Source organism: Danio aesculapii, chromosome 6, assembly GCF_903798145.1.
Source record: "Danio aesculapii chromosome 6, fDanAes4.1, whole genome shotgun sequence".
NCBI lineage: Eukaryota > Metazoa > Chordata > Actinopteri > Cypriniformes > Danionidae > Danio > Danio aesculapii.
Genome location: NC_079440.1, coordinates 22,395,779 through 22,407,297, shown reverse-complemented (window position 1 = coordinate 22,407,297; position 11,519 = coordinate 22,395,779). Strand labels below are relative to the sequence as shown.

At 36.0% G+C, this 11,519-nt stretch overlaps 1 long non-coding RNA gene across 1 annotated transcript; it reads left to right on the top strand.

The window, feature by feature from the left end:
* The first annotated feature begins 230 nt into the window (after positions 1-230).
* Positions 231-2,104, top strand: LOC130230659 (uncharacterized). The gene is made up of 2 exons (XR_008837970.1): positions 231-301; positions 1,702-2,104. It is a non-coding gene; the product is annotated as an uncharacterized LOC130230659 (long non-coding RNA).
* Positions 2,105-11,519: the final 9,415 nt, after the last annotated feature.

The window sequence follows — 11,519 nt, the reverse complement described above, 5'->3', positions numbered from 1 at the left end:
TATAGCAAAAAATATCAATTTGCTTCTTCTTTACTTAAAATATATCAGTTTTTATATAACAGTATATTTTGAATAAAACTAATGCATTTTATTTGAGTAGATTTTTGTATGTGGTTATTGTGTAGAATAAATGTTATAAAAGTGAGTTGACACAGACAATTTATTAGAGCAGCTGTCGATGTGTGCAGGTCTGTTCATCAAACGTGATTTTAATAATCCTGCGTGACCCCATTTTCACTGCCCGCCACTTTGCAGCCAGACAGCATCTTCAATGCTCGCAGCAGCGGATCTGATTAACACGGTAAGTTGCAAATGTAGCCGAATGATAATGGCAAAGTCATGCTAAACTGCCGACTTCACTAGGCAGGTGAGGTTTTAGCTTGTAAATTGTACTGTAACGTCAGGTAACAGACTGTTCTCACATGGAAAGCTAAGTTGGCTAACGCTAACCAACGCTAGTTCATGCTAACGATTAAAAGTGATAGTCCTGAGAAAAAAAAGTTAAAGTAGTTTTAAAACACTTAGTAGGTATAACTAACGTTACAGAACGGATTAACAAGGTCTCTGGTGGGCGGTCGGGGTGTGGGTGCAGTTTCCTAGCGCTAACTTGGCTAGCTCACCTAAATAAAAATCAGCACATTAAGGATTATATTAAATACAGAAACGTATGGAACAGTAGTTTGTGTTTAGCATAACATTAAGTAGCTTAAGGTTTGGGTTTTAGAGATTTAGTCCAGAAGTTTTTTGTTAATACTGCAATGTGAATAAATTACAGATTTATAATTTATTTGAACTTAAATTACATTTATGTTTACAGAACCATTTAAAATGTGCGCACCTCATTCTAAAATGCATTTTCTTGGTCTTTAGATACCAAAGTGATTTTGTTTATTTTGTTAAGAAAAACATTAGATACAATTACAGCTATTAGTATTTGCGAGTAAGTAAAACATGGGTAAAATTGCAAACGATAGTGGGCTCCATAGACTTACGTTTGATATCTGAAGATTTTTTGTATGTGTGCAATGAACAAACAGTAAACAATATCCTAATGCAGTTTCTTATTATCTGTCAGTCTTTCACTAAAGCTAACTGAAAACACTGATTCACTGAACTGTCATTTGCCAGTAACATTAAATTTGGAGAAAATTAAATTAAATGTAGCTTCAGCAAAAATGTAATGTAAACTTTAATGTAATATGTAAAATGGCAATGTATTTAATTTTGTATTATGACTTATGCAAAGTTTGGTGCAAAACGAAGATGACAGTTAAATTATAGATTTTATATTCACCATTTTCAAACTGTTTAATATGTAATCTACATACACATTTTTATGCTTTATAAGTTGCAAAAATAAACTGAAAATGTAATACCTAAATTTAAATAATTCCTTGATTGACAGGCAACCAAAATACCATACACTGTTACACTGAATAAAATCACAGTTTTATTTAGAATTTGATTCTTAAAAACACCTGGGATAAGTACACAATAACCTATATAACTTTTTTTTTTGTTTTAACTACGGGTAATTTTTAACTGATAAACTAAGGTCTTTCATCCATGTATCATTCTCACTGCACTTTTGTAACTTCACTTGTAGTTTATCTAAGATATTTGCTATTTAGTATTTAGCTATTTAATATTATTTAGTATCAACCACCTGAACTCCTGTTTCTTTTTTCTCTCCACCAATAGAGTTGTGTGGAATCAGAGGTGCATGCGGCTGCCCACAGGAAAAATTTGCCATCAGCCCAACACAGTTTAGATAATCATAGGACTGTCAGAGGTTTACCAAACCTGTCATATGCATGATGGCTCCTGTTTGGACTTAACGATGTCCTCGACTTCCATCAAAACTGTATACATTATTTGACATATATCAGAGACTCTTTGTGGGACTGGACCTTATGCATCGTAAATCTTCATCAAAGTATGCAGATCTCCTTACTGAGTTGTCTTAGATGATTTCTCAATAGGATCTGGCATTATTAATGTTTTTATTTATGTATTGTGTATGTGCAGCCACATTAATGGCCTGTTTTGTAGTCACTATTAAAAGGGACACTGGTTGACATTGAATAAATGTTATGGTCTTTAATCCATCTTCCCATTCTTATTTAACTGTTATTGACCGTAAAGTCTGTTTATCTGTTTTTACTTAATCACTGTATATTGTGCGTAGAATATAGAAATGAAGATTTATTTTCTGAGGTTTCAGCCAGAAGTCAATTGAATTCATTTTAAATGACATATGCATGGTTAATTTTATTTAGATAATAAAGTTCTTAATACCTAATTAAAATAAGTACAGGCAACATAAAGCAATGTATAAATAAGTTAGGTTTAACAAAAAAGTAAGTTTATCTGACTTGAGTAATTTTAAAAATATATGTTGGCTCAACTTAATTTTGTTGCATTTGTTTTAAGCAATGTTTTAGTGTTTAATATACTTAAAAAAGGCTGGAAGTTGTATCAATCTAAAACGTCCGATGCAGCCACTTGCCTCACTTTTTATAAGTTAGATCTAGGTCATACTTTTTACAGTGCATGTTCTTTAACATTTACCCAGCTTCTATGAATTTCATCTGAATCACTGTGCTTTACTCCAAATAGATGATGGCTCAGATAACATGTAGCTGACTTTGAGAAAGATAACAAAACATTTTTTATTGCCCTTAAATATAAACTAATCCTCTAAAAGCAAACCTTAGTTTCTTCAGAATGTTACTGATTTTTCTAGTTTTTATTATCTATTCTGTTAATATACCTATATTTGAAACATTTTCTACATTTTTAAACATCTCATTTTTTCTCTATTAAACAGTGTTTGGACTTATTTTTTTCTATTTCTATTCTATTCTTTTTTTTTTTTTTCTTTTTCCTTTCCCTAATTTGCATTTTTAGCTCTTAGGTTTACTTATACATTTTAACCTTTTAAAATTTATTTTATTTTACACACGTTATCCTTAAATCTTCAGTTTTCCTTTCTCATTTTTATCTTTGTCAAATAACTAACTTATCTAATATTTATTCATACTTGCTTAGTAAATCTATTTATTAATATATTATTTTACTTCATACTCTCTTTATCTCCATATATTTATAAACTATGGCTTCATTGTTAATTAGTATAGCTTTAATGAATTTATTTTAGTTCCATTTTCTATAATATAACACTATTAATTATATCTTACTCTATTATTGGTATTTCCCTATTTCAATTATCTTGCTGTAGCACTTTGTAATATGTCTCTTCATTTAATAACTTATATTATACCCATTATTATTATGTTAAAGTCTATCTTTTTATATTATATAATAGTTTGATATTCTCTTTTACTGTTCACACATGGACACCATAAATCTCTCTCTTACCCCCATCCTGGGGCAGACTGTCTTCCACCTGTTGCTATGTCAGGAATTTCAGTCCACTCTGCTTCAGTGCACTCATTGTTCTTTTTTTAACATAAACACAACTTAAAACACAAAGATCATTTTCAGAAAAATGTTTAACTAGTATATTCTTCTGCCTTCAGTCTGTGTCCTTCGAATGCAATATGTTCCATTAGTTTTGGTTTAGGAGACTCCTCCTTTATATCATAATCTCTTCCCTGATCTGCATCAATTACTATTCTTATTGCTCTTTAAATCACACCACAAATTTGAAGCCATCCTTTTATATTATAATCTACTATAATCGTTATTTTAACCTTCTCTTTATTGAAAACATACTTTTAAACACATTCACACTTCTACTCTTATTATTTTTCTCTTCTCATTCACTCCTCTCTCCACTCAATGTAACATGAGCTGCATCCCCCTATCCTCGTTCCAGTCAAGGAGGAGGAAGGGAGCCTTCTCTGCACACCAATATGGACTATTTTGCCTCAACCTGAAGCAGCAAATACACAAACACATACATTTAAATTAATACACTACACTCCTCTTGAGTGACCTGCCCGAGCAGCCTTCATGTTTTTTACCTAAAACTGAAGCGGTAACCACAGGATTTTCACTACACTCCTCTTGAGTGACCTGTCCGAGCAGCCTCTAACCTTAGAGCGGTAACCACAGGATTTTTGCCTACCCATGCAGCCCTCTGCTTCACCTTTAACAGAGCGGTATCGTAGGACTTTGCGCGCATCTCTCTACTTAAACTTAATCTGCTTTAATCTCTCAACTGTCACCGCACATTAAAGACTCTCTCTTAAAATTATAAATGCTCTGTGCATATCAAACATCCATTTATAAATTGCCCAAATATGGGTAACAGTTACTAGTTAATGTTTATCCTATCCGTCAAGGCCCTCTTAGGAAAACACAGATCATTTGCATGCAAATTACTCTTTTTCTTATGTTATTCAAAACCCCTTATTTCTTTTAATATCTTTTTATGTTTACTTTTACTTTAAGTTCTTTAAAGCTGGAGAAACAGTTCAAGTGTTTTTACCGTTACAAGCAGGTCCTGGCAGAAAAAACACAAACTAATAAGCATAAAATCGCTTACCATTTTTTATTGTGGCCACATATTTGTGTTTTCTCTCCAGTCCAGCATGTACAGCAACACCAGTCCTGCTCCTTTCCAGCCCTCCAGGGACGCCATTTGTTGTGGTTACTGGCTGTTTTCTTAATGAATCAAGCTCAGACTGGGGTTATGAATATCAGAAGAATATACTTTATTGGAATATTTCCCAAAAAAGCAGAGACAGCCTGGAGCAGACCCATCTCAGTCTCTCTCCAGGACAAATCCCATGTCCCTCAAATTTGCTATCCCCTTTATCCTTGCTTCCTCCCACCTTTGTGTTTTCACAGCTGTTTACTGGTTCAACAGGCCTCTCCCAGCTCCTACTCTTTTACGACCCCTATTTAAAGACCCCTCTTCTTGTTGGCCCTTATAATGTACAGATCTAATATAATCACCACCGTTTTTCCACATACAGTTCACATTTGGTAATCATGACTAGTATCTATGTTTCAAACATCTAAACTGGACTCTTCTCTCCCATACAGTATGTGTCTTTTCAAATATACATGACAGTTTCAACATGTGTTGTATACATTTCATGCCTTTCTGACACAGATGGTTCTCAATGCATCCCCAAGTCCTCTCTCATGCTCTTTTATGACCCCTTTGCCTTAACCTATCACCTGTTTTCAAAGATATATAATGGCAGATTCGTAGGGCCCTCCACTCACCCAGTTAAATGTGTCTTCATATAGGTTTAGTAAATAAAAATCTTCTTCAATAGCGGTCACATCCACAGTGTTGCCATGCTCTTTAATAATTTCAGCGATTACGTTGCTACCTAACAAGGGAAAGTGGCAGTTCTGACTGACTAAAAGGGGTACACTTATTGTTATAGACCCATGGTGTCTGCTTGAAATCTGTAGGTCAACTTCTGCCCATCCATCAAGGGGTATTTCAGTGCCATTAGCTGCTGAAATTTCAAGTGACTGACTGTCAAGAAGTGAATGAAGTGGCTGGATTTTGACATGGGGTGATGCTTTATCTACCCAAGTTTTGCTAACCATTGTCACCTGTGCTCCGGAATCTAATAACATTTCTATTGGCACACCATTGATATTACAGGAAACAGTGCAACGATTTCCAATGAGCTGGGCCACCCGTTTCTTTGGGTCTGAATGGCAAGGTGTGTCTGACATGGTAGCTGTGTCTGTGGGCTTAGAACTGTTCACGGTCGCTGGCTGCCCTTCTCCAGCGACCTCTTCCCGTTTACCGACATCCGTCTTTGCAAACATCCACTTGCTCTGTGCCCTGCCTGACCACACACAAAGCAATGGGGACAGTTAATTATCTCTTTCATTATGCAGTCAGGGCATCTACCCTTTTTCTCACTTGTTTGGGATGGCGGGTGCCTAACAGGTGTACTAGAACTTCCAGTCGGTGGACGGTCAACAGGCTGATTCACCAGTTTTATATGTTGAGTTAGTGAGGACACTTGAGCCGTCAGCTCTCTGATGGCTTCACGGTTAGCCTGCAACTCAGCATCAATTTGGTTTTGTTTTGTCACGTCAGTCGGTACAGTTATGTCAGAATGAGCTACACTCACAGTCACTGACCTAGATTTGGCCACAGCACCAAGGCGCTTTAGCCTAGCTTCTTCCTCTATGGTTGACTTGGTCAGCTGTTCCAACAGTGAGTCATCACTAACTTGTGTGTCAACTGTTCTTGTCACTTAAACCTTGATACAAGGAGTGCAGAAAAGTACCTTGAACCAGTCGCTTATCATAGTTAAACTCTACACCAGGCTGCTGTGACTCAAATAGAACTCGTTGTTTTAGCCCTATAAGTCTATAGAGAAACTGGTGTGGACTCTCTTTGTCATGTTGTTTAGTATTACTGAGCTCATGAAAGAGCTCGGTTACACCTTTATCTCTCACATGTGCACGGAGAAGTCTCTTTAACCCATTTACTGTTAAACTGTCATGATTAGTGAGCATTTCTCTGAAGGTACCAGATTTAGTTATCTTGAGCACTGCTCTAATAATTTCAACCTCACTAAACCCCTCTTGTAGAGCAGTGTCAATCTGCTTACAGAGACCACTAAAAGAAATGTCAGACCCAGTATCAGATATTTGACCCCCATGAAATTTGCATTCCCGACGAGGAAGCACAGCTGTGACATCAGACAGTCTCACAACCTGATCAGTGACAGATGAAGATAGACTTGCTCTACCCTGTTGGGTGTCACAGGAACCAGTGTCACCTAAGTGACCTAGTGTGTACATAGTTCTGTCCATAGGTGATGTCAGGGCAGGCGAATCATGACTGAGGGGCGGTGGTGTATGAAAGTCTGTATGTGATGGTTGTGCATGTCTGTGTTTGTCCATTGCATATGTGTGTATGTCCTCTGATGAAGCAGAAACCTGTCTGTGTGTATGGGTAAGTGCATTGTCTATGGGAACGGCAGGAACATTGGCCTCACCAGATCCAGAATCGATTGATGTCAGTTCATGTAACAGTTCCTGAAGTGAGAGAAGTTGAGCCATACCTTCATCTTCCATTGTTTTCAACCTTTGTTGTTTCAACCTTTGTTTGTTTGGTGTAGTCGATGATGAAATCATAAAGCTCAGGTTCACTGAGGCCTTCCGTACTCTCGCTGCCATCTTCAGTAGCCCTGGCAACCAACTGCAGTTGACTGGTACTCAGAACAGGAAGCTCTTTGTGAATCTGGAAAATCAACATCCGTCATGGGGTTACGGTAGCCATCACGATTTTTCACCAGTGACGCTCACACTCTGGATGACACTGGGCACAGCAGCCTTCCTTGAAGCTCGATCGCCAACCTCTACCCGTGTCGTGACAGCTCTCCTCACTCGACGATGCGGAATCCCGGACGAGCCCCCAATTGTTACCGGCTCCAGACCTAGGGGAATCTGGACCGGCACAAGCCAAATCACGCACAAAACTGTGAATGATAAGGAGACAGACACGTTATAGCATTGCTCGAGTGCAGTTTAATATATCAAAGATAATTACTTTTTTTTTTAAAGCTTACACATTGTACACAGTGTTCCAGAATAAAACCAAACGTATATCAATAAGATAAAAGTCAAATGTGTCCTGGATATCAATACATCATGCAATATCACTACACAATGTCAATACACACTTAATGCAATGTAACTAGATTTTCTTTGTGAACAAAAGGCATTAATACACTGAACAAAAATACTTTGTTCACTTGAATACACTCCTTAGAATACAGTATTGGTCTTACTTTGAGATACTCAAGGAATATTACAAGAATTATTAAAATAATACATTTCTTACTCTATCTATAATTACTGGTATAAATGCAAAAATGATGCTAATCATCATAATTAATTCAATGTAACATTTTCTTTCACAACATTTCCAATTTACATTACATCAGCATTTATATTAACACTTGTTAATATGTTTATGAGAAATACCAACAATTTAGGATTAAATAAATTTCACTTTTACTCATTTAATAACGCTAAGTTATTGAGAAAGCCAATTATGATGTTATAAAACCAAAAATCCAGCATTAAAACATTAAACTCGTACTATCACTTATTACTATTGTGTTACTATACACTACTATACAGCGTTATGCTTTCACAAACATTTTAGAAGAGAATCAATATAAAAATATGCCCCATATTAACCTAATCTGGCTGACATTCATAACAAATGTAACAATTACAACAATTACTTAACATGAAAGTGTTTAGAAAAGGATCTAATGCATATTTCTGAATGCATACATCACTACATGATCCGTTCACATCATTTGAGTTAACCATTAACTCATCATTAGCTTCGGCTGCTTTTGCTAACCACGAGTGGCTATAATGTTTACGATCTAATTAAACCAAAAACGAATCAATTCATAGAACTAACACCTTCTAACATATTTTCCTAACATTTCTTTAGAGTAAAGATGATAAATATTTCACACAAACCACTTTAAATAAGTGTTTATCCACACCTGTGAATGATAAGGAGACAGACACGTTATAGCATTGCTCGAGTGCAGTTTAATATGACCTCGAGCTGCCGGTCTCCTAGGTAACCCACTAACGCGCCACACTGCCCTCTACAGGTGTGGTGGTGAACTCCATGAATCATTTCATTTACTCATAAGAACTAGAACAGGAATAAAACAAAAAATGAGGTAAAGGGTGAGAGGGGGGGTTAACTTTTTCTTTTAATCACATTATATAAAATAATATCCCTCTATCCGTCACATAGGCACAGTTGTCCGAAGCCTCCTACCCATAAGAAGCTGGACTGTATCCATTCTGGGGTAGCTCTATAAGCCAAAAGAGCAAGATATGGATCATAGCCTTTCTTGAGAAGAGCCTTCACTGTCTTGACTGCCCGTTCTGCCTCACCATTGCTTTGGGGATATCTTGGGCTACTAGTTTCGTGGACAAAACCATACGATGCTGCAAAGGATGCAAATGAGTGCCCAGAGAATTGTGGCCCATTGTCTGTAATCAGCATCTCTGGAATTCCATGGCACACGAATATAGACTTCATGTGAACAATGACATCAGTAGACCTGGTAGGTGATAATTGGGATAAATCCACATACCTGGAGTAGTAGTCTACCACCAACAGGTATGTCTTGTTTTCCAGCATGAACAAATCTGCCCCTAGCCTTTGCTATGGCCTGTCAGGGAATTGAGTGCGCATTAGAGGTACTTTCAGATTTTGTCTCTCTTTAAGGCATGTCCTGCAATTCAGCAGAATCTCCTTTAACTGATTACTTAATTCTGGCCCCCACACCGACTGTCTCGCCCGCTCTCTTTGTTTAGAATGCTGCTTCTCCAGACAGCCCGTATAACCTTGTGCCTTGCAGAGGTGTAAAGTACTTGAGTAAATGGACTTCGTTACTTTACTTAAGTATTTTTTTTGGCTACTTTGTACTTGTACTGAGTATTAAAAATATAAGCAACTTTTACTCTCTACTTGACTACATTTTTGATTGAATATATGTACTCTTTACTCCACTACATTTGAACAGACGCTTACCGTTACTCATTACATTGTGATTGTGCGTGACAGTCAGCATCTTTATCTACCACGGCTAATTTGTTGGGCGGACGAGGCGGTATCGCCATCTGCAGGGTGCTGAAGGTACTGTATGCTATTTATGCGCTATGTGTTTAATTAGCGACATGGCTGTAGCCAGTGATGAAGCCGAAGCCGGTGTTGTGCCACAATCAGTGACCCGTCAAAAACTGTGACCAGAGGGCAATGTTTAGTAAAAATTTCACTCGGGAACATGCTTGTCGCTCATGCACACGACCGTGAACGCGCAGACACTGAAATCAAGCGATCAGTGTCAAGCGGTGCTGTAAAAGGATGTTTTAAATCATGGGATTCAGAAAACAGGTTCATGGAAGAACTTTAATGTAATCCTGATATGTTGACCATTGACCATTCCAATTTCTTGCAAAGAAGAAATAAAAAAAAATTCTGTCGCTGCCAGATTACAATGTTTAAAGTTAAGAACGTCAGGCAATCTTCTTTCTATTTGTATAACATTTTGACCAGATATTAGATTAATATATATTTTATCTAAACTGTCTGGAATCTGAAATTCAGCTATTGAAATGCCATTTGTTTGATTATGTTTAATAAAATAACTCATCTCATATCTTATGCATCTAAAGCATATTGACCAGATGTTCATTTACAAATGACTCATGACGCTCCTCCATATGATCTGACTTTGAAATCTTTAGAAAGGTCATTGACTGACAGATAAAAATATATGCCTACAGAATTCCTTTGTCTCTTTGTCTTAGTGCAGTCATTTTTCTTTTTCTTTAAGGATGCATTTTTAATGTCTTTGAGAAGCAACAGGGTCAAAATCATTGGTTTGGAATAATGACAGAGTTTTCATTTTGGGGTGAACTATCTGTTTTTACTCATTAGATTCAGTGACCTAAAGATCAGATCAACTGTATAAGAATAAGTGAGAATGGTCAATATTGCTTTATAAAAGAGGAAGATGATGGACTGATACATAACCTTTATCCCTTTATCAAATATTATAATCAGTCAGCATATGGTGTAGCCTAACATATTTCAATTAATTTTATGGGGTCATTTTCAGTGAACATCAGTCTATATACAAATAAAACATCTCAATAAATTAGAATGTCATCGAAAAGTTGATTAATTTTACTATTTCAATATAATTCATATATTAAAAAACACTTGAAATATGTCAATCAGTGTGTAATAAATCTATATAATATACGTGTTTCACATTTTGAATTTAATTAGTCAAATAATCACCTTTTTGATGACATTCTAATTTATTGACATCCACCTGTATAAAGATATCTGGTTATCAATGTTTTATAAAACAGGAATAGGTCTGACACAAAATGAGTCGATTTATTAAACATTATAATTAAGTTTATACAGGGATAACACATGGCTATGAATCCTTGTGTCACATGTAATTTGAACTCAGTATTTAGCATTTGTAATGAACAAACTATACAATTTTTTCCACTCAAACTCATAACTAATTTTTTAGTTTTACCAGTCTACCAGGAGACAACAACAACAAAATATCACAACTCCATTAAAGTTCTTCTATAAACCTATTAAGAAACTAAATTTAATATTTATTATTTATTAGGAAATGAAAAAATCATACTTTAATAATGATATTAATAATTTTAGTGATGATGATGTAGGGGATCAACCTACGTTTTAAGATCGATTAGGGATTTGTTAGCTCCTTTCAATTAACCGGATCTTAAAGATTCGAATCATTGATTCGACTCAATTGAGTCGAATCAATTAACCGAATCTTAAAGATTCGAATCATTGATTCGACTCAATTGAGTCAGACTGAATCAGATTAAAAGATTCACACTTTGTCTACCATTTGTCCTGCAAATAGAAGACATCGTATTTTACCAATCTTGTTAATATTATTTACGTGGCCAACGATAATAACATAACACAGTATTGGGTTAACTTTTAGCAAGGT